Source organism: Vicugna pacos, chromosome 10 (assembly GCF_048564905.1).
Source record: "Vicugna pacos chromosome 10, VicPac4, whole genome shotgun sequence".
Taxonomy (NCBI): domain Eukaryota; kingdom Metazoa; phylum Chordata; class Mammalia; order Artiodactyla; family Camelidae; genus Vicugna; species Vicugna pacos.
Genome location: NC_132996.1, coordinates 55,192,116 through 55,217,010, shown reverse-complemented (window position 1 = coordinate 55,217,010; position 24,895 = coordinate 55,192,116). Strand labels below are relative to the sequence as shown.

The 24,895-nt window shown below is 35.1% G+C and overlaps 1 pseudogene; it reads right to left on the bottom strand.

The window, feature by feature from the left end:
• Nucleotides 1–3,645: 3,645 nt before the first annotated feature.
• LOC102528481 (AP-5 complex subunit mu-1 pseudogene) lies at nt 3,646–10,465 on the bottom strand (annotated as a pseudogene).
• Between the last annotated feature and the right edge of the window lie 14,430 nt (nt 10,466–24,895).

Below are 24,895 nucleotides of genomic sequence, written 5' to 3'. Positions count from 1 at the left end.
CGTTTATATACTTTTAAACCATACGTGCATGTATTTGCATGTATCTCTATCTCTGTATCTACATCTACAGCTACAGCTATCACTGTATCTACACCAGTAGAATGTAAGCTCCTTGCCTGCTGGAATTTTGTCTGTCTTATTCACGTCTATAGTCTGAGCATTTGAGATAATGGCAAGATTATGACCTACATTCCAAATAAGTATTTGAAAATGAATAAATCAATAAAGGCTTAAGTAAAGATTTTTGAAACAGTTTGAAAACCAAGGTGGAGCATAACAAAGAATGGTTGGAAAAAGCGATTTTGCATTTTTCACTCAACCAACTCAATATGTCAGAGAAGGAGGATATGTAAGGATGGATTTAAAAGCAAAAAAGCAGAGGTTATGTGTAAACATTTAGGAGTACCCCTGAAATCTTTAATTAGATTGATAGCCTAATTTGGAGCACAAAGACATTCCAGACTCTCCTGGTGTGCTATTTTTCATATTTAAGGGGGGATGGAAGGAACTGACATGATGTTGCCTACAACAGTTTATCCTTATTATCTGCACGCTCTTTACACTTGTCCACAAATCAGGGAGAAGTGTCGACTGTAATCAGCTAGTTTGGGACAGATAATACCTTAACTCTTAGGCTAAGATTTTTATATATTTCTATATTCTTGAAGCAAGATTCAACTTGCATACAGGTATATACAAATACACATATTCATACGTACAGAGACATACTTACATGGCATACATAGGTCTTAGTCCTTCACATTGGGCTAGCAGTGTTCTGATTTCTGGGCTCTCTCTTAATAGGTAGAAGAAAGGAAGGGCTCCATTAGGAAAGCTTAAAAGAATTTTATTAAATTTTATTAAATTTTCACCAAGTCCTGTCCAGATATAAAATATCATATAAATGTATGGCAGACAGTAACAACCCCAAATATCCCATTTTTCTCATAGTTCCCAATTCCTATGAGAGATAGACCTATCTCTCATCTTTCATTCTCTGATCTCACAACCAAGGGACTAAATGGTATGGCCACAGACAGTGGCACTTCCATCACTCTGAGTCTCAGAACTGCTCTGAACATTGGCAGGCTCCTCCGAGCCCTGTGTCGGACTTGGCTGGGCATTGGGCTGCCTCTCTGCCCTTGAGTAAGAATCCTGCTAATTCAGGTTAGCAAAAATCCCCAGTAATACCTGACCGCCTTCAATATCTTATCACACTGCCTTGTCTTCAGCAAGAATTCTGTTGAATCAGTCTAATAAGAACCCCCTTACTCCTGACGTTTCTTCAGTAATTTGCCATCCACTGACTCCCACCCTGCTCCTCAGTTGTAAATTCCCACTTGTCCTTGTCGAAGTCAGAACTGAGTCTCATCTCTCTTCCCCCAAGGCAGTGATCTGTGAACTAGGAAGCAGTTTCTCGCTAGACGTAGAATCTACTGTGTATTTCTTCTACTTTGATGATTCTTCCCACATAGATTTGACAATGTTTTTTTAAGCTAATTATAAAATATGGAGCAGAGCAAACAACCCTAATTGTTACTATCATGTCTTTCTTCATGAGGTAAAGCAACAGATCTTTGTGCTTGTCTAGAAGACCTATAAACCTCCCCCCTCAGATACATTGTTTTATTTTTTTCTAAATTTAAGATCTGATAGTTGAGGTAAACCAAAAAATGAGAGTAGATTGATAACTCAAGATGAGACCATGGAGGCTGAGAAACAGTGGTTGGTTATCTACTTAATCAAAGTGATAAAATGTTTTAAATAAACACAAAAGATTATAAAAGTTTGTTAAGAAGCTTTAGCTTTTTTATAAGTGAGAAAATATTTTCCTTTTTTTTATTTTAATTAACCAATTGCATATAAAATCAAACCTAAGCAGAGAATATTATTCTGATAAGATATGGCATCTCTGCTATGTTGGAAGTTTACGTAGAAGTTAAAGAATAATATTTTATTATTTATTAAGCATTCCTAAGATTTAGTTTTCAATTTGACAGAGAAAAAGCCAAATTGTAATTTTGCATTGATTGCGTATTTGACAGCAAAATTTTCATGAGTCTTTTCCCACCATCTCCTTAAATTGTCTGGTGAATAAATCCATTGAAATTGATTTAACTTTGTCAACATTTAAACCTCTTTTTAGAGCCTTTCAATTTCAGATATTACAAACCAAGGCAAAAAAAAAATTAACTTCCCTCATACATTCTAATACTTGCTGTACACACTAAAATTTTCTCTTTTTTTTAAAATTTTGGATCAAACTTGTACTTTAAAGAAAAATTCCTCCTTTTTTTCCCCTTGAGAAGCAAATGCCTCAATTTTACATGCACAGTGATTTTCTCAATTATTATTAATCCCAGTATGTCTCAATAACCCACATCGGTTACTTCTTAAGCAAAATAATCATCTTCTATTAAACAGAGGAAATGAGGAGATGTTACTGAGAACTGTCCGTATATCTAAGCACAATTTTAGCAGACTATTGCAGCTTATAAATACATATAATATAGGTAGAGCTGCAAATATCCCTTTTCTGCCTTATTAAAGTGGTGAGAATGAACAGGTTCATTAACATAACTCAAAGATATAGCACTCCATACCACATGCAAATAAGAAGGAAACTATATGAAATTACAATTATTCTGTGCAACCAGTGGTTCATTATTCAATCTCACTTGGAAATTATCTAAAAATTTAAATATTATTCAGCAACTCATTTTAGTATTAGTCAAAGGATTTTGGTTATCAAAAGATCTAAGAAACTTTGTTCAATAAGATGTACTAAAAAACATAGTTCAACTTTTCATAAAAATCTGTCAGAAATATGATTCAACTTAATTAAAGCCACATTTACATTTTTTATGATCTTAAACATTATATAGGTCTAATGTTAATAAACCAGTATGAAAAGTAAGAAATTTCAAATTCATAAACCATTCTGAAATAGAAATAGCTAGTATCATCATTCAAGAAGGAGTCGAAGGTAATGAATGAGTAGCACCTACATACCATTCACTTTATATGTGCAATGTCATTTAATCTATACACCAGTCTAATGAGATAAGTTTCCTATTTTCTAAATGAGGACCCTGGGACCAAGGTCTCCTTAAAACAGAGGCAGCGTTTGAGTTGTGGTTTGCTTAACCAAAAAGCCAGCATATATTTTCCATTGACCATACTGCTTACTAATCTCACCGTGGGATGTACTGAAAACAAAAATAAAATCTTAAGATAATATAATGGAGAATTATCCCTACTTTAGATTCCCTAAGCATCAATCTTTGATTTTCACAAAGGCTCAAGGTTACTTTTATGCACTCATTAGAGTTTCAACCTTTGTTCTAACCATATGCCACCAGAACTATTATTTACTCAACAGTTTTCTTTATATGAATTTATTTTTAAATTTAAATTTGTTTACAAAGAAACTTTGTATCACTGTTATAAAGGTAAATCCAGCATATTTACCAGAAACAGAATGAAAAAGATAAGTAACTATTCACATATGGGAGTTCATACAGCTTCTAGGATGCTCTCAGACAGGCACCATCAACCCTGCATCCTGGAGGGCTGGGGAGGTAGTGGTGTTGGGACAAGACTAGGAAGCCAGAAAGATTCTTGCAGGTAGAGGAGTGGTCTTCATCAGGAGTTTCTTGAGAGTCCCATCCAGGCTTTGACGTTATCACATTGTTTATTTTTCCACCTTTGGACATCAGAGATTGAAGGCATTGGGAATGAGATTGAGTCCTTTATGTCAAATTTTAAGCATGAGAAAATTACAGGAATGAGGATCCATTTCTTACTGGAGGAGGGGCTTTGGAATTCTAAGTATAATAATCAGAAGAAATTAGTTTCTGGTGGGTACTTATTTTTGGTTTTCCTGATTTAAAAACTTGAACTGAATGCTGATATACATAGCACCCAGTGACTGTGTAATCAAAGATTCTAAAATGAAACTTTAATTACGCTGCATCTCTAATACAAAGCTGTTCAAATGGCTGCTTCTAGCGGCTTTTGGCTCTAGAGTTAAAGTTCCATTAAAGAGTAATCTCCATTAATTTTGGAAACTTTGGGCCAATAACTCAGATCAACAAACTTTTCCCATAGAACATTTTGAGCTGAACCAAACTAACTTTGTATTCCAAACGTGTGATTGGACTTCCTCTGTGAAAAAGCATATGAGCTTCACATAATTCAAAATTATCTCTTATATTTTCATGAAGCTTTAAATTAGCAGTTATTTTTAGTTGTACTTCTGTTTTTACCTGATAAAAAATCAAATCAGGGGACTGGGGAGCGTAATAACATCAGTTCAAGGACTTTAAAAGGTGAATTGAAAGAAAATCTATAAGGTCCATTAAATGCAGAATCATCCATTGCATCAATACTACTGGAAATCAGAATGGCAGAGTCAGGAGAATTCACACGAGGATGAACCCGGAATACCCTGAAATGGAAATCCACTGGAGGGAGCAGAATGTTTAAAGTAAAATTTTCTGAAAGCTAAAATCATGACTTTCAGGTACATGGAAAAACAACTGGTGTCACAGATTTTATTTAGCAAATTAATTGATAATGGAACCAGAAAGATGTTAAAACTTATCCACATAACACTTGAGAAACTAGGGTATTTGTAGTAAATTTTTAAAAGCAATGCTAACATAAGATTACCTGATTACATACAAAACTGGTTAATATCTCACAGAGCAACAAAACATAAACTTGTGGTTGTTTTACTGAAAAAACATTGGTATCTCTTCTAGATTAAAAAAAAAAGTAGAATTAACCTACATCTTAATCTAAGACTTCTAGTCAATTGGAAACAAGTCAAACTAAGGACATTTCCCTTGGTATTCCTCACGTGGCTTCCAGTTCATCTCACCCATCTTTTTGATCTATTTACACATTTTGGTTTCATTTTCACAATGGTATTACAAGAGAACAGTAATTTTGATACAAATTAAAACTATCCTGCCCATTATTGTGACTCAGTCAGTCCTCACTCCTTAAGTTCAAAACAGAGGTTAGGATGACCTAAGGTGAAAAGAAAATCTCCAAATAAATATGGTAGGGGCTTCCTACCACCATGGGACTAAGTGTGGAAACTCAAAATGTGTTGATATTTGGACCTACACCAGTATGTTGTGGGTAGGACTGAAAGTAAGAGAGAAATGGCCAACCTACCTGGAAAAAAAAAAAAAAAAAGAACAGTGGAGGATTGGAACCAGATAGTCACTTGGCTGCAAATACTTGATTCAGGAAGAGCATATGCCTTGAAGTGCATCGTTGATAGACTGAGTATCACTAACAGAGCTGCTTGGGAACTTGCAACAGACAATCAGAAGTGCAAATAATGACCTTTAGGAAAAAACAGAGAAAAGAGTTCAGGTGATCAGGGGGACTGGCAGAAACTTGTTGCAATTCAAATGCCAGTGACCAGAACAACTACGGATACAGACAGAGAGCACCTGATGGATTGTTAGAACAGCAGAGAAGTAAGTACTTTGACAAAGTATCTGTCTTGTAAATTTCCAAGAGAAGACCTGAAGGAGAAGGGACTTGCATCTTGTAGTTTGCAAGTTGTAAAATTAGCACTGTGGACTCTATGACCAACTGAAAAAAAAAAAGCAAATTTCCATGGAAAGAACAAGTTGGTGATGACTGTGGGATATTAAGATTACAAATAATATTGTGTAAAGGGATGACATCAAAGAATTCTAAAATCTGAAATTGTTGTATACAGAGACAGTTTATATCATTTCTTGTCATCCAGTCAGGGTAGAATAGATATTTCCTGTGTTTGTACAATATAATTAATATACTTTTCTCTCAAGTGGAAAACCTTGATTATCTTTCTGAAGTTGTCCCCGTATACCCATCATGTGTTAATCTCATCTGATTAAAAACAATAGGAATATGGAGCTTGGTATGAGACAAATTTTTGTGAGTAGAGGAGGTTAGCAAAATAGCAGAGGTTAGATCAATTTTTGAAAAGAGAAAAAAAATCTGAATGAAAGAAATTAGAATAAAAATAGTCTTTCTCTATGAAGTGACCTTCTCCCCCACCCGCCTCCTTAGAGCTTAACCTCTTGAATAACTACCCTTGTTCTCTAAGAAAATTATTATGTAGCACACATCTCTGAGTTTTCCCTTCCCACACTGTAATTACATTTCATTTTCTCCAGCCTTTAATTAAGTCTTATACACCTGTATGTTTTATATAATAGTGTCATGGAAAATAAAGATGTAGGACAATAAATAAAGAGTGACTTGCCCTATAGTAACCTCTCCAATGGCACTAGTCAGAAGAATTCTGTATCCTACTGAGTAAAAGAGTGAGACCAGGAGTTCCAGAAAAGGCCCTGATCCTAGGGAACTCTTCAAGACTTTGGGAATAGTAGATAATAAGCAAAATATTCCAAGGAACATTGATAGACAACTCAAGAAGAAACTGAAGTCTACTTCTCCTTCTGTCTACGCTAGAAGACTAATGATTGACAGAAGGAGGGTAAAGCTTATAGAAGCTTCCTCAGAAAGGAGGAAACTGAACATTAGCATGGTGACCACAGTCGCATAGCTCATTGGTAGAATACCAGATAGAGCCTGAGGTCTCCCAAACCCAAGTGCAATATTCTTTCACCGGATCAGTTTTGCAGGAAGGGAATTAATGAGACTACAGCCCCGACAGGTGCCATGTAAGTAGGAGCATAGTTTGCCTTATTGTGCTTTGCATTACTGTGCTTTACAGATACTGCATTTTTCACAAATTGAAGATTTGTGGCAACCCTGCATCAAGCATGACTATCAGCGTCATTTTTCTCATAACATTTGCTCATTTCATGTCCCTGTGTAACATTTTGGTGTTTCTAGCAATATTTCAAACTTTTTCATTATTATTTTATTTGTTGTGGTGAACTGTGATCACTGGTCATTGATGTTATATTGTAATTTGTTTCAGGGGCACCTCAAACTGTGCCATATAAGGTGGCAAACTTAATGGATAAATGTTGTGTGTGTTCTGACTCCTCCACTGACTGGCTGTTTCCCCATCTCTCTCTCTCTCTCTTTCCTTGGGTCTCACTATTCCCTGAGACACAACAATATTGAAATTAGGGGTCAATTAATAACCCTATGATGTCCATTAAGTGTTCAAGTGAAAGGAAGAGTCACAAGTCTCTCACTTTGAATCAAAAGCTGGGAATAATTAAACTTAGTGAGCAATAAATGCTGAAAGCTGACATAGACCAAAAGCTAAGCCTCCTGCACCAAGCAATCAGCCAAGTTGTGAATGCAAAGAAAATTCTTGAAGGAAATTAAAAGTGCTCCTCCCATGAACACATCAGTGATAAGAAACCAAAACAGCCTTATTGCTGACATAGAGAAAGTAAGAGTGGAGAGAAGGTCAAACGAGTCACAACAGTCCCTAAAGACAAAGCCTAACCCAAGGCAAGGCCCAAACTCATTTCAACTCTGTGGAGGCTGAGAGAGGTGAGGGAACTGCAGGAGAGAAGTTTGAAACTAACGCAGGTTGGTTTATAAGTGGTAAGGAAAGAAGCCACCTCCACAACATAAAAGGGCAAGTTGAAGCTGTGAGTATTCATGTCGAACTGCAGCAAGTTATCCAGAAGATCTGGCTCAGGTAGTTAAAACAGGTGGCTATCCTAAACAATAGATTTTCAATGCAGATGGAAAAACTTTATATTGGAAGAAGATGTCACCTAGGACTTTCATAGCTAGAGAGGAGAAGTCAATGCCTGACTTCAAATTTTCCAAAGACTAACAGGCTGACTCTTGTTAGGGCCTCATGCTGCTGGTGACTCTAAGTTGAAACCGATGCTCATTTGCCATTCCAAAACCCCTAGGGCCCTCGTGAGTGATGCTAATCTATTGTGTCTGTGCTCTATCAGTGGAAAAACAAAATCCGGATGGCAGTACATCTGTTTACAGCATCATTAACTGAATATTTTAAGCTCACTGTTGAGACCTACTGCTCAGAAAAAGAAAAAAAAAAGATCCCTTTCAAAGTATGACTGCTCGTTGCCTTTGTTCCTGATCAGTCAAGAGCTCTGATGGAGATGTGCAGTGAGACTGATGTTGTTTTCATGCCTGCTACCACAACGTCCATTTTGCAGCCCGTGGATCAAGGAGTAAGTCTGACTTTCCAGTCTCATTATTTAAGAAATACATTTTATAAGTCTGTAGTCCTAGATGGTGATTCTTCTGATGGAGCTCAGCAAAGTAAATTGAAAACCATATGGAAAAGAGGCACCATTCTAAATGCCATTAAGGACATTCATGATTCATGGGAAGAGGTTAAAATATCAACATTAACAGGAGTTTGGAAGAAGGTGATTCAAATTTTCATGGATGACTTCGAGGGGTTCAAGACTTCACTGGAGGAAGTCACTGCAGATGTGGTGGAAAGAATTAGAATTAGAGGTGGAGCCTGAAGATGTGGCTGAATTGCTGCAATCTCATGATAGAACTTGAACGGATGAGGAGTTCCTTCTTATGAATAAGCAAAGAAAGTGTTTTCTTGAGATGGAGTCTACTCCTGCTATGAAGAGTGTTCAAATGACCAGAAAGGATTTAGAATATGACATAAACTTATTTGATAGAGCAGCAGCATGTTTTGAGAGGATTGACTCCAATTTTGAAAGAAATTCTACTGTGGGTAAATGCTATCAAACAGCATGGATGCTGTAGAGAAATCTTTTATGAAAGGAGTCCATCAATCGATGTGGCAAACTTCACTGTTGTCCTATTTTAAGGAATTGCCACGGCCACCCCAGCCTTCAGTAACTACCACCCAGATCAGTCAACAGCCATCAACACTGAGGCAGGAACCTCCATCAGCAAAAAGCTTATGACTCGCTGAAGGCTCAGATGATGTTTCGCATTTTTGGCAATAAAGTATTTTTTAAATGAAGGCATGTACACTTTTTAGGCATAATGCTATTGCACATTCAGGAGACTGTAATGTACTGTAAGCAAACTTTTTATGCACTGAAAGCCAAAAAATTCATGTGATTTACTTTATTACAGTATTTACTTCCTGGATGTGACCTGGAACTGAACTCACAGTATCTCCCAGGTGTGCCTATAGTAGAGAAGATGCATTTTCTTCCATAAAGGAGGACAAAAGAAGCCACTTGAACCTGGGCTCAAGATTCTATGTGACCCAGAAAAGTTGGGGAATTTAGGCAATACACTTCACTATTTTGAATCTCACTCATCTATGAAGTGGTCATGTGAATACCTTCTAGGAGTGTGGCTGTGAGGTAAAATAATGATCTGCCAATTGAAAGCTTAAATAAAATAAATGTTCTATAAATCTAAAGTATAGATGATATGCATACAATAAAAATGATTCTTTTCAAATTTTTACACTAATCGAATTTTCTCCCCTACTGTACTTGAATTTACCCAGGTAGGTATATTCATTTATTCCACAAACACTATCCTCATCACTAGAATATGGTTTCCTTATCTTTATATTCCCTCCCTCCTCCGAATTTAGAAAATCTGTCACAGTAGAAAGGCAATATTTGTTAAGCAAATAAATGATTAAAGTATGACTGAATTACTTAGTGCCACATTTTTCCTGATTCTTTGCTAGTTGCTTGAAATGAGGTAAATAAGAAATGTCCCTTGTCCCCATAATCTTCATCATTTTCCATCTGGATTATATGAACTTTTTAAAAGGAATTTTAAGTATTTAAAATTTATTTGTTTGTTTGTTTGTTTGTTTTACTGGAGGTGCTGGGCATTGAACCTAGTACTTCATGTATGTTAAGCACACACTCTACCGCTGAGCTCTACCCCCACCCTGATTACATGAAGTTTTAATCATTGCATTCCAACCTCGCAGTTTACCACCAAATGAGATTCTTTTAAGTAAGGAAATGCACTTATCCAGAGCAGGTCAACATTTTTTGTGTATTTAATGAGCCCAATGAATTTTTATCTGTGTTTCTGTCTTAGGTGGTAAATACAAGCCCAGTGCACTTACACAGCTCAGTTTTAAATAATGCACATTGTTTTCATGTGTTATCTATGAATACATCTTTGTTTTAAAGGTGGCCACAAAAAGGAATCTTAGCAAAATTAATCAGCATTTTCCTATTGTGGTTTCCATCATACACAACGCCATGTGAATTTAGCAATTGCCCTTCAATAATCCCCCTTTATCTACCCACAAAGGACACACAGTTGCTGCAAACCTTACAGAGCATCGCCCTGCTCCTGCTGATCCACGTGTGAGGGTGGTAAGATGTGAAGGCAAAATAAGTAATACAGAATAAAAGGCCCTTCTCACCTTCAGATGATGTCTTAAACTTCAATGGGTTTTTAAAGGCCACTCCTCAGAGAGAAAAAGGGCCACTGTCAAGTGAAAGCCTGCATTTTAAAATGGTCTCTCAGAGGCCAGTTAAGTCATGATTAATCGTATCTCTTACCGCATTTTTCATAGCCTCTCATTTTTCCCCTTTATCTTATTACATGTTTCCATTCACTCAGTGCTATTTTTTCCTGTTGTGTGCCTATCATTTCAAATGGAGACATGCAAAAAAGACAGTGGTTAATTACTTTGGAATCTGAATTTGGTAATAACTTTATTTCCATTTTTGCATCTAAAAACAAAATGGTAACTTTAGCTTATGCCAAAACTAAATATTCAAATGTTAATTTTCATTTGCAGAGTAACTTTCTTAATATTACCAATCTCAGCTTAAGCAATTGTATATAGTTTCATCCGATACGAATCAGTATACTATTTGTTTATTCGTAGTTATTACTAATTTTCAGTGTAGACAGATTGTCCCTTCAGTGAGACCATAAGTTCTTGGAAATATGTTATCCTTTTTTTTGCCCCCTGGTTTTGGAAAAGGAGACCATCACTCAGCAGAAAGAAAGAGGAAGTCATTCTTGACAGAGAGAACATTGTGGACACAGGCTCATGGGCGTGTAGGAGGAATCTAAGAACTCAGAGATGTGAGTCAGCTCAGTACCACCGCAGAATCCGCAAAGGCTCCTCTGAGTTCACATGCAGTAAGAAATCTAGTTTGAAATGTTCTCGAATAAGTATGCGCGTTTTGGCTACCGTCTGTGTGAGACAATAGTTTCCAGGTGACCCTTGATCTGGGAATCTCAGCAGATTCAGGAGATATTTTTGTCTGTTTCTTTTTCGAGTGCTGTTTGCAACAAGGAAACATTGGCAGAAATACTCGATCCTTGTGTATGTCCAATTTCTTCCTGTTTTGATTGACGAGGCTTCAGTAAATGGTTTTCAACATAAACAAAGGGACCTTGAAATACTGATCTAGAATCAGGATTCCTTTCTAATCTGAAGTGGATGAGTCTGAATGTTGACATTCATGAAGGTAATGCACACACAGGCTGTTGACTTAGGAAAAAATACAGTATTTATTTCAGATTACTAACCAGTAAAGTAGACTTCATTTTTGACTTGGAGGAAGGAAAGGACAGGTTATCAGATGCCATTTAAAACAAATTTCTAGATTGGAAATATGTTACAAAGTTTCATTGTCTGCAATAATGTTGACAGGTTATATTCAGCTACTAAGAACTATTTAATTCGTTCACCTTTGATTCATTCTTTCAGCTCCTTTTGAGAAGATGCAGATTCCTGTGGTTAAATGTAATTTAATTCCAAATTGAAGATTTGGAATATCTTGAAGATCTTGGCAACAGAAATCTGCAGAAAAACTCTACCCTTTGAGAAACTGATTCATCAGTTACAGAGAGACTTGGGAATGGTAAAGACTTTTGATGACATTTTAGAAGTTTAAATAATTATTTGTGGAATATAATGAGGAATAGTCCAATATGATCTAGAGGGTAAACTGACTGAATAACAAGATAATTTCCTTATATACATGATGTGCTATACTGTGCTTTAATTCCTGGCTGCCTTGTACAAACGTATAAAAAGATAACTACAATTAAGATGAGCAAAGCGAAGGTGAGAAGACTTAAGTGGTGTAAGGCCATTTATTTTTGCTAGAATAATTTAACATTGATTCTGATTTTAAAATGGACGCATGCTCCCTGAGAAATGTTGGACAATTTAGTATAAACAAGATTAAATTATTGATAATTCCAACATCCAAAGATTAGTATTTTGTTATACTGGAAACTTTTCCCTAGTCAGATGAGTAATAAATAGGTAGATGGATAGAAAATAAATAGAAATAGATACATGTTTATCAAATTAGCATTAAACTGTGATTCTGCAAGTACATTATTGTATTTTTTTAATTCAATACGCTTGAGGATTGGGCTATATTAAATATTCTTCAGAAGTCCAATATATTTGATGGATAACATTCTATAACATAGGGGCAACAAATTATTGAATAATCTCTCCTATTAATTTGTAGACTAGTTCTTTTTTTCCCTCTATAAATAATTCTAAAGCACATATTCCCTTACCTAAATCACCACACCTGTGAATGAAGTTTTGAGGACTTTAATTCTGGCACAAAGGATAGAAAATATATTTATCCTCTCTATACAGAGTCCCCAGATCATTTCCAGACCTGCAGCACAATTTTGTCTTTCATCAGCAGTGATCATTTCTGGTCACACTACACCCTCTCTTGCAAAGTAGGAGTGCCAAAAGAAATTTTGGCAGCAAGTAGAATTTAGTTATTTTAAGTTAAATAATTATGTCAATATTAAAGTAAAATATTTCCTTAAAAAATTATACCCAGTCTTTCGGATATCTTTCTATTTTTTTCTTCTGTATATGTTACTAATTTTAGGTTTATGATATTTTTACATATTAAGGAAATTAACTTCGATTGTATTTATTAAAAACTTTACGTTTATTTTTTTGATCTTCTAATATTATCTGTGACCATTCTTGGGCTTAAAATATTTATAAAATGTGTACTTTAATATAGCACCCTGTTCATCTCTGATTATTTTCCCAAAGCATGCCATCCTTTTACATTTTGTTTATATTGTTTTGGTGTTTTGAGATTGCTAATTTTTACACATAAGTACCCAGTTTATTGGGTGACATAGAGTTTAGTAGTTCTATGATATAAAATAAAGCCCGAACCTTAATTTTTTCCAATCACTTTTCTAAAGCTGTATTTTAAAATAATACTTTTCCACTAGTTTGCAATGTTCTCTTTAAGACACATTTAATTCTTATATGCCAAAAATATTCAACAGTATCTGTAGGTTTCTCCTGGCTGGGAGAATGTAGACACTCCGTGGCCTTCAACTTCAACGCCTCTTAAATCAGGCGAGAGTGGCAATGGTGAAGTTAGTTGTCAGTGTCAGCATCGAGCTGGGGCAGTGCGTGTCACTTCCAACCTGAGTTAATGGAACACTGAGAACTCTTTACTTTCTTTAGCAGGTTTCTTGTATAATCTGAACGATGAGAAATAAATAGTGTTTGGGGGGAAGAAATCACAATAACAGGACACTTTATTATGAACAATTCTGTCTCTGGATATGGTTTGGGAAAACCAGATACAGCTATAAATAAGGTCGAAATTGCTTTGCATAATAATATAAAAGGGTTTCTTCATTTCTGGCATGTAATATCTCTACAGATTATTGCTTTAGGAAAGCGATCATTCTTTATTAATATGGATTTAGACCTCATTGAGTCTGAGAATAATTTTATTTCCTTGAAAGATGTATGTGAATGTGTGTGTGTGTGTGTGTGTGTGTGTGTGTTTGTGTGTGTGGTGATCACTGGAGAGCACTTGAAGTTTTAAGAAGAGTAAGCTGTTATAGTTTTCCCTCAGATAGGAAAAAGGGGCAGAACTTGGAGGGTTCAGCTTAATCTGAATCAAGTCTTTTGCTAAAATTACTTTGCCCCTTTGACACACCATATTGAAAATGGTGTTATTCCTAGACTGAACATTGCAATTTTGGGAAAATGTAAAATGTGTTGGTGGAAGATTTTAGAAAAACGTTGAAGATTATTTCCCCCTTTTTTGACATTTTTGTTGAAGTATAACATCATACAGAAAAGTACCCAAATCCTGAGTGGAGGGATCAATTTATAAACTGACTACACCTGTAACCAGCACCGGGCTCTAGGAACAGAACATTACCAGCATCCCAGAAAAATCTAACGTGCAATCAGCTATTCATTTCTTCCCCAGGATAATCGCTACTCTGATTTCTAATACCATAGATTAATTTTGCCTATTTTAAAACTGTACATGCATAGAATCGTATACTGTTGGTATTTGGCTTCTTTGGCGCAAAATAATACATCTGAGATTCATCTATGTTGCTGCAGGCAGTGGTAAATCATTCATTCTCATTCCTGTAGAGCATTCCATTGTTTCACCAGGTTGTACTGTATTCATTCAACTCTTGATGGGGATTTGTGTTCTTTCAATTTTGGGGGTCTCTTATGAAAAGTGCTGCTCTGAACATCGTGATATATGTCTTTTGGTGGGCACAGCTCTGTTAGTAACATACCCGGAAGTGGAATTGCTGGGTAATAGATTATGTTCAGTGTGGATTTGTACTACCAAGTAATTTTCTAAAGAGCTTGTTAACAATTTATATAGCCACCAGCGCTGTATAATGAGAGGGTTTATTACTCCAATTCCCTGATTCCTTTTGCTATGATACCTTTTACATTTTAGAACTTCCCCTGGGTGTTTAGTAGCATTTTAGTGTAGTTTAAATTTGCATTTCCCTGATAACAAGTAAAGTGAAACCCTTTTCATATGCTTTTTGGCCCTTTATGCATCCTTTTAAATAAAGTACCTCTTCATGTTTGCTTTTTTTCTACTGATTTTTAGTCAACTTGTGAAAGTTTCTTGGGCTATCTTTTGAGAACTTTTCAAGAGCGATCTTGTCAAATATGTGTGCCTCAAATGTCTCATCCCACTCTGTGTGTTGCCTTTTCATTCTTACAACTCACCTTTCAAAGGAAAGATGTTCTGAATTTCTTCACACAGTGCAATTTGTTTTTATTTGCTTTTGATTAAGTACTTTTAAAAATTCTGCATGAGATCGCTATGCCGAATCCAAGTTCAGGGGACAATCTTTATGTTTTTCTCAAAAGTCTGTATTAACTTACCTTTCACAGTGACATCAGCAGCACATCTGACATTGATTTTTTTGTATGTGTATATATATATATATATATATATATATATATATATATATATGTATGTATGGTCTTTTCTGTGTTCCATTTGTGGATTCTTGTTAAATTATCACACTCTCTTGATAATTACAACCTTATGAAACAGAAGTCACTAGCAGTCACTATCTCATACTGTCTCAATTTGTTCTTCCTGAAGAACGCCTTGGCTGTTCTTGGCCATGATAATGTATTTGTGTTCTAATTTATCCTGCTGATGGAGGTGATGAAATGAAGGATGAGGAGAGGTTGATAGACGTTATAGAGCCAAACCAGACCCTGAAAAGAGAGAGGTGTCTTTTTTTTTTTTTAAGGGATTGTTGAGTTTTTCATTCAGGTCCTATTTCTCATAAACATGAAGAGGAAATACTTTAAGTCAGGGATGCTAGTTTGGATGTGAGCTGAGTATATGAGGACTCCCTTCTAAAAAAACTTTCTTTTTAAACATTTTAAAGCTTACCTCTCCTCAACATCTAGCCTGATTTCCTTTAGTTTTCTCTCAAGTAAGCTATAACATTTGGTACATACTATGTTTTTTATTTATGTTGAATTGAAAGCAACTTAGAGGTAACACTGTGAAAGGAAGGGTGGCTCTCCCCTGGCGTTCTGACTCTAGAATACAATTTTACAGTTATCTGCCATAGACATAGAATAAGATTAAACAAGGAACTCGAGGAAAGGGCCAAATTCGAGGAATCTGAAGACTTTAAGTGCACAGATTATCCTCCAGATTCTACTCTGGGAACTACTTATCAAGTGCCCTGCTGGTTATTATTAGTGGTAGGGCACCGATGCTATGTAACAAAATAGATGATACGTGGAACTGTCCAAGGTGGCTTTTGTCTTAGCTTCAAAACATATTAAATCAACACTAATTGTATTTATAGTACTGGAATGGAATCACTTCAGCATACTGACTTCATTTTCTTCCCATGTTAATTTTCATTGTCTGGACTTATACCAATCATAAAAGACAAGATAGAATGCTCAACATTCATAATAAATCATTTACCACTCAATCAAGCAAGTGTGGTTGTGTGTTACTTTCTATAGCTCTACTACACTTTAATTATTAATACAACTGCATCCTGAGTCATGAGTCCTTTAAACAGTGGTGCCGATCATTTCTGAACTTCCATAAGCAATTTCAAACAGAAGATAGAAAACTGTAAGCACCTTTTTATCATTCTTCATTTAAGTTCTCTCACTTGATACTCAACATTTACAAAGTTATTGTTCTTCTATTTTTGCAAAAGACTTAAGTTTTATCTTTCCTTTTTTTTTAATTGAATCCCAGGGTTAGTTGGCCTGAGCTCAGTGTTTCAACTAGTCCCAAGATGAGAACTGTACTTGAATCAGTTCTGTGAAATGTGAAGGGAATAAAGATTGGATACATTGTTATTTAAAGTTCCACTAGCTTGGACCCAAAAGATTAGAAAGATATTTTCTATTTTTCAATAATTATTTAAATGGATACATAAATAATATTTTAGAGACAAAAATGTATAATATACTATTTATTACAAATCCATGCAAATTATAAAGCATGATGAATTATTTAGATTTTAGGAAAAAAGAAAATGTGAAGAGCATGATCTTTAAATATCTTACTGAGTTATTGTTTAAAGCACCCAATAAGTGCTTACTTTTTTATGAGAATTTAACCTTATTTGATTTGACTATTTGCTATTAAGGACTTAGACTACAGAAGAAAGATGTTAACTTGTAGACCTGTCTAGTCGAAATAATCACTTTCTGGTGGAAAATAGAACCCTAAAGATTAGAACTTTATTGCCTTGTAGGCTGATGACCAGTTTTGTCTCTAATTTAGTACACAAATTTCAGACTGTCTTCCCAAGTGGACAATAAGTACTCTGTTCCCCAAAATATCCTTTGAACATGTTTATTAATGAGTAAGCTGACCAAGTCTTGACATATATTTAATCACATTTTAAAGTGTTTAAAATTTATATTTTGACAGTTGAGGAGAATCCACCGAAAGTTCAAAGGACTCACCTGCCAGAGACAATTAAATTGCCTTGTCTGAGAAGTACACCTTATGGACTCAGGCAAATCTTTCCACAGCCCCTGAAATGATTCTCGAGCAACACTAGAACTTCACTTTTGTTGACTCTCTCTTTCTCTAGGTTTGTGTTTGTGTTTGTGTTTGTAATTTTGATAGTTTTTGGATATTTTTTTCCACTTGAATATGTGCTTGTGTCTTGCCTAACTAATGATCGTGGCCATAACTTTTCCATAACAAGGCCCAGGGACTCATAAATCTGTATCTTATCTTGGGATTGTAGGTTGTTTCATCCGTATAGCAAAAAGAGCACCCCAAGTGTACGTCAAGCTAACTTTTACCTAATTAATAATTCGTTCCATGATGGTAGCAGCAAAGACTGTATTCTGGCTGACATGACCATGTGGTGATCTCAGTCGAGTGGATGATGGGATCTATTCTGCTTTGGCTAAGAGATGACAAAGGATCAAGAATTTTAAACTATTAAACTTCAATCTATTTTTGAGATTTACTGCCCACTGGGAAGGAGAACAGCTTTTATAGGTATGAAATTGTGATTTTGCATGCTTCTGTGTTTACTTTGACTAGGCTAATCTCTAAGCTTTCTGCAGGCCTACTGTCTGTAAACAGAAAGGCTTTTATATCTCCTTATACGAATGTGAGATATTTTTCTATCTTTAAAGGTATTAATCAGTTAGATTAAAATATCTCTTAAATTAAGAAAACTTTATTCTAATTGGCTCACAAATAAGAATGTCTATAAATTAAATATTCCCAATATTTCCAAGAGATAAAACAAATTTCTAATACTTTAATGGTGTGGGCTAAGCATTGCTCAAAAGTGTGGTACCGTGTCACGTAGGGCTTCTTTCATGGATGTCTATGAGATCAAAACTATTTTCATAGTAGTATTAACACTATGTGCTTTTTCAACTCTCATTTATTTTATGGGAGTATAGTAGATCTGCCTAGAGGTTACATGATAACTGATGACAATATTTTTCAGACAGCTAATGGAAAGTGTTTTTAAGATTTCTAAAATTTTATAAGGTGGTAGGTTTTGTGTGTAAATATGTGCATATTCAGAAATTAACTCAGTGTGTTCTCGGTGGTACTATTATTCTCTCATGGCTGTACCTGTTACTAGCTCTATAACATCATTATCGTCCATTTTTACTTGACAGAATGACTAATAGACATATTCAGATTTGGATATTTAGCAAACATTTTCTTAAAAGTGAACAAATGTGTCTATTAAATCAATGAAAAACTAACATTTTTTGTTGCTGTTAATTAAATCAGAGCCCTGAAACAAAAATTATAATTTTGTAAAACTTGTGTCTGTCACCAGGATCTTAAGAACTTGCTAATAGTACAAGGTTTTTTCTGATGCAATCACTAGTGATCTCAACTAATACAATTTTTGATATTGTACGATGCATGTGTTTACATTTGGAAGATCCAAATGAATCCAGTGAACTAATCCAGTGAATTAATATTTTCCATATGACCAACAGAATTTCTTAAAAAACAAGGATAGATAAAAGATCCATTCAAAAGACAGAATACATCAATGGGTTTTAAAGAAATGGAGTATGAAAAATTTACTGATACAGTTTCAAATTCCACTTTGCAAATAAACTTTAGAAATAACACATTACGTTTTTGGTGTAGTATCAAAGGAAAATATCTATAATGACCTGAAAAGGCTATTCAATCACCCTCTTTTTTCCAGCTGTATATCTGGTGAGGACAGATGTTCTACACAAACTTTAACAATCGAAAAAATTGAGTACAGAAATACATTTTATTAAGGAGATCTATAATATTAAGGAGATATTAAAATGTAAATAATCCCATTCTTTTCACAATTTTTTTTGAAAATAGATTTTAAAAAATAAATCATATTATTGACGTTAATATGTTATGGATTTACTATTGTTATTTTAAAATCAATCAATCAATCAATCAACATTAAAAGAATCCTTTAAAAATGCCTAATATAATAAATGTTGAGATATAAACCCTCCTGAAACATTTTATTTATTAATTTTTTTGAAGGAAAGATTCTTTCAATTCTATAGTGCTTTACAATTTTCAAAATTTCGCACATGATTTCATATAATTTCACAATAACCCTTTATTCCCCCTACTCCTATCTTGTCCCCGGAACCTTCCTCCTCCCCACTGGTAACCACTAGTTTGTTCTCTATATCTGTGTCTGCTACTTTTTTGTTTCACTCACTCATTTGTCGTATTTTTTAGATTCCACATACAAGTGATATCATACAGTATTTATCTTTTTGTGTCTGACTTATTTTATTCAGCATAATGCCCTCCAAGTCCACCCGTCTTGCTGCAAATGGCAAAATTTCATTTTTTTTTAATGGCTGACTAGTATCCCATACCACTTTATCCATCCACCTGTTGATGGACACTTAGGTTGCTTCCATATCTTGGCTATTGTAAATTATGCTATAATGAACACTGAGATGCATATATCTTTTCAAATTAGTCTTTGTTGTGTGTGTGTGTGTGTGTGTGTGTGTGTGTTTCAGATAAATACTCAGCAGTGAAATTGCTGGGTCATATAGTGGTTCTATTTTTAGTTTTTTGGAGAAACCTCCACACTGCTTTTTAGGAGTTGTAAAGGTGTCTTAATACAAAGTTTGAAAACTGCTGCTGTTAGTCTTTTGAGAGAGAGAAAGCTAGAGACTCAGAAACTGATAGCTCAGAAACCTTTCTATGTAAGACTGAGAGTTCATATTATTGAGAATCCTTGGATGAATCAGACTAGTTTGACAATTTTTTGCTGATAACAGGAGAGAGAAAATCACTGAAGTCAAAAAGCACTGTAGGAGAAATCTAGTGGGGGGGGAGACTTTCTTTGCTTGGTTAGCCTCAAGATGAAAGAGATAAAAATAGAGGCTAAAAAGAGGTAACTTTGAGTCTAAAATTAATTATCTTGCTTTTGAATGTGCCCAATATTGTATACTCAAGGAGGTTTTATGGTTAACACTTCTTGGGCCCTATACAAATAATTAAGCCAAAGCCTTTTGGAACTATCATTTTTGTGATCAAGAATAACCTTTGGAGATTATATAATAGTAAATTGGTGGAGGGTCATTACAAATAATTATTTACATCTTAGAAATAAAGCAAAAGTGTGGACAGTATATCCTTTCAAATTTATACTGAAACTTCTGCAACAAATTATTTAACACTCTAGATGTTGCTATGAAATAAAGGTTCACACACTCATAAATTACACGCTAACTTGTAGATCTTATCCAATAGAATTGCAAATAATTTCTGTCTAGTAGAAAAATTACCCCAAAGGTTATGTATTGTCCTGTAGGTCATTACTCATTTTTGTTTCTAACTGAGTAGGCTATTTTGGACTCCCTTTTGTGGTGGACTTATAAATATTTTTCTTCTAATTCTCATTTGAACCAGGTTTGCCATCTGGCCAGCTCCCTCCTTCATGCTTGAGTTAAATAAAACCTTTGTCATTTATTCATTCTCCATGTGTATGAAAATCATGTTTTCAACTTTTTGAAACAATGAACACTTTTTGAAAGTGTGCAGTTTGTAGAAATGTTTAATTGACTTATCACCTATGAATGCAGGGAGTGGTGTGCTGGAGACGGCACTGGCTCTGAGGAGCCTAACAGTTGCATCTTTTCTCAATTTTGCATTCAGATCTGCAGTGCTGGTAACTAGAAAATCAGCCATGATGCGAATATTTACATCACAATAATAAGTATAAACTAAAAATGATGACTTTTAATTTTTTGAAGAGCCAATTTACTGGTACATCACTTCATACATGTGACTAAAACACACATTGCTTAATTTTGCTTGTTTTTGAGCTTTCGAAATGGTCTTGGACTTTTTTTTTTCTCTAAATATGTTTCTTAGAGTTATCTGTATTGTTGCTTCTAGCAGGGTAATTCACCCGTCTACTGATGTATTATGTCTACATGTGAATATTTCATTTGTTCATCCCCTTACTAATGAACCTTTGGGTTGCTTCCAGTTCATGTGATTACAAACATATATTGTGTATCTGTAAACCCCCATGCACATTTTTATAAAATGCTAGTTTAAACCTTTTCCATTTTTCTACTGAGTCTTCTTTATTTTAAATTGATTTGTGGGATACGTACACATATATTAAAGATATGTGAAATATATACACATATATGTGCATGTATATGAATGTAGGTTTTATATATATGTATTATGTGGGTGACCGTGTGTGTGTTTGTGTGTGTGTGTAGGCTTTGATTTATATTTGTTGCAAACCATTTCTCCCACTTTGTGGTTTGCATTTTCATTCTCTTAGCAGAGGTCTCTTGATGAACTCAAGCTTTTAATTTTAATGTAGCTCAGCTTACCATCTTCTTTAATTAAGTTTAAAATTCTCTTTGTACGTATTTTTTAAAAAGGGCTTTGCCTATCCTGAAGTCAAAAACATATTTTACTAAATAACCTCCTAAAATACATATTATGTTTCACACTGATATTATTTTCCACTCTTTTAGAAAACCTTCCACAAGTTAATTTTTCAAAAAATCCAAAGGAAGATTAAGTCCCATTTTTCCCCAGGTGGGTAATTTTCCATCAACCTTTGTTGAGAACACCGTTACTTCTCTATCATTCTGCAGTAATATATTCAAAGGTCTACTCATATGTGAGTTTGTATTTGAGCCTTAGTTCTGTGGCTCTTTTGTCTGTCTCTTTATTCTTTAACTAATGCATCTTGTCATATTTATTGTAGCTTTATAATTAGCCTTGACATTCAGTGAGGCAAGTCTTCTCATCTTACCCTTTTAAAAGAAACATTTGGCTCTTGTTGGCCACTTAGAGTCCAGTATAAATTTTAGATGTATCTTGTCAAATTCCCCCAAATTCCTATTGGATTTTGATTAAAATTGAACTGAATCTAAATTTGGGGGGAAGTGTCACATTGAAAATATTATCTTCCAACTGATAAATCTGATAAATCTTGCATTTTATAAAACTGTCAGCATTATGGGTTTCTGTGAAGAAGTTTTTCACAGCATTTGTTAAATTTATTCCCAGGCTCGTGGTGTTTTTGTACTATTATGAATAGTATATATTTTTTACATTTATTTTACATTTATTGTTAACACATAGCATGAAATTGTATTTTTTCAGAAATGTGCTTCATATTATCCCCAAACAAAAACAAATATATAGAATATTATAACTCCTGTGAATTCCTAAAGAGAACTATATGTTAGAGATTAACAAAATGATTTTTTCAAATTATTTTTTAATTCATTGCAAGTTATTTTCTTTTTTTTTAACAGATAATCAGATTCCAGGACTATTGCTTAAGGAGGGTGATAGACAAGAGAAATTAACAGTGCTATGCTATACAGAACATTTGTCTTAGGTAGTATCCATTTATATGCAATAAAGCTAAAAGAATTTCAAGAAAATAACTTCTCTTGTTTTACTATTCTTTTAAAAACCTACCAGTTTTCACAGGATTTTCAATCAAACAATTCAGTCAGTGTGTATGTGCTATGTTTTGAGGTGAGAAAGACTAGAAGCGAGTATGTTGTGAAGAAAATATTTAAGTGTTACTACTTGTACATAAAACTCGAGATGCTTATAAGACATTAAAGAGGAGGTTTCAAGAAGCTTGAAGCACAGAGAAGTCTTGGCAAGGGGTAAGAATTTGAGTTATTGGCATACGGGTGGCACTAAAATCCATGGGCATGGATGAGCTCACTGGAAATAAACATTATTTTCATCAGTCCATTCACATATTTCCTTACCTCATCGTCCATGTTTTCACACGGTGCATGCACCTGTCATTCACTAATGCTCATCCCAGTTCATGTAGGTGCCTAATTGCTAATTATCACTGAATTTAACAAAATTACTAGGGGACAGCTACAAAGCAAGTTCAGTTAAAAAACATTTGCTGAAATCTCGGAGCTGTAATAAACATCACATGCTTACTGGTGTACTAATAAAGGTCTAGTTTTACTAAAATAATTTAATTTTCCTTCTCCAGAAAGAGTTTAATAAACATTTGAATTAAATTGGTGGCTTAAAATACTCAGTGTAATCAGGACTGTGATAGGAAATGTAATTGTGACTCTCAGGAGTAAAGTGAACCGTGATCAGTGATCCGCGATCAGGAAGAAAACATAATGTATAGAGAGAAGGTGAGAGATCCCTGGTGCTGGAGTTAGTGTTCAAGAATCAAGATTTACAGTGCATTCATCTTGATGCCACTTTCTTCTCTTACTTTCTTCCAGATGCATAAATGAATGGCATAGGAGATGAGTGAAAGGCGCTGATGGTTTTCCTTCCATTCCTTTGGAAAGGAAAAACCATTTTGTAAATAAAAGTTCCCAGATTCAACTCCATGTTGAACAAGATTTTCATTGCTACTGAAGAGGAGTTTACAGACTGCTGTCCAACTGGTAGGTGAGATATTTTACCCCAACCAAACTTGCCCACTTGCAATGAAACTGACTGACACCAGGTTGTGGTGGAGGAAATTACAATATTTACTGCAAAGCAGCAAACTTGGGGCCAAGCAAGGAGAATGGGCAGCTCATGCTCAAAAGATCTGAACTCCCTGATGGTTTTCAGGGAAGGGTTTTAATGGCAAGGTGGGCGAGAGGGCCGCAGGGTGCCTGATTAACTTGTGAACGGTCTTCTGATTGCTTGGTAGTGAGGTAACCAGGTGGTGTTTCAGGAATCAGCATCATCAGACCTCTGGTTCCAACCAGGATGGGGTCTACGCGCCGGTTGTCAGCCGGCAGTTCACTTCTTTTAGTATCTGCAAAACAACTCAGGGAGGGGGCTCGAGATATACCTACAGTCCTTGGGGAGAAACGGAAGCGCCTTGACTTTGTTTTGTAGCTAAACTGTTGTTTAGTTTGTCTTAACTGTTTTCCTTTATTTCTGCATTTTCTCACTTCTCCGATTAAATTTTCTCTCTGGAACTTGGGGGAGGTCTAGGAAGCTAAAGTTTTTCTATAAACAACAGGCAGGCAGGGGACCCCAGGAGTCTGTCCCTGGGAAGGCCCCACAGGGTCCTACTCGGTTTCAATATCGCATGCCTGACACTAAAGATTTAGCATAATCAAGACACCCTAATTTTTGATGCAGGAAAATTTGCAGTGTGGAGGTTTGAATTAGATTGGCAAGACATGCATCCTGCTTGTCACAGATGTTACAGGCTGTGCATGGGTGTGTCGGATTGCACTGGACTTCTTGAAAAGTCTTGAAAAATTTGGAGATGCACACTCCAAAGAGATCCTTTAGGCTTCTTTTTGGGAATGCTTGAGGACAGAAGGCATTTTAGGAGAGAAACAAGGGGACTACAGAATGGGATGGACTGTGCTAGGGAGAGTTGCTGGATAAATACTCTTCATAATGAGAAGACTCTACATTGTGGGCGATTCATTTATTGAGGGCTTCCTCGATGTTAATTACCATGTGTTAACTGCCATGCTTTATCTCGTATAACCACTTCAATAACTCCATAAAGTAGGTAATAATTCAATTTAATTTAGAAATTTGAAAACTAAGGCTCAAAAAAAACACACATTTTTAAAATAATTAAGCTTGAACTTGAACCTAGGCTTAATCCAAAGCCTACATTTTATATGCACATTTATATGTAGAGGGTATACCTTTTAACCATTGTATATTCTGATAAA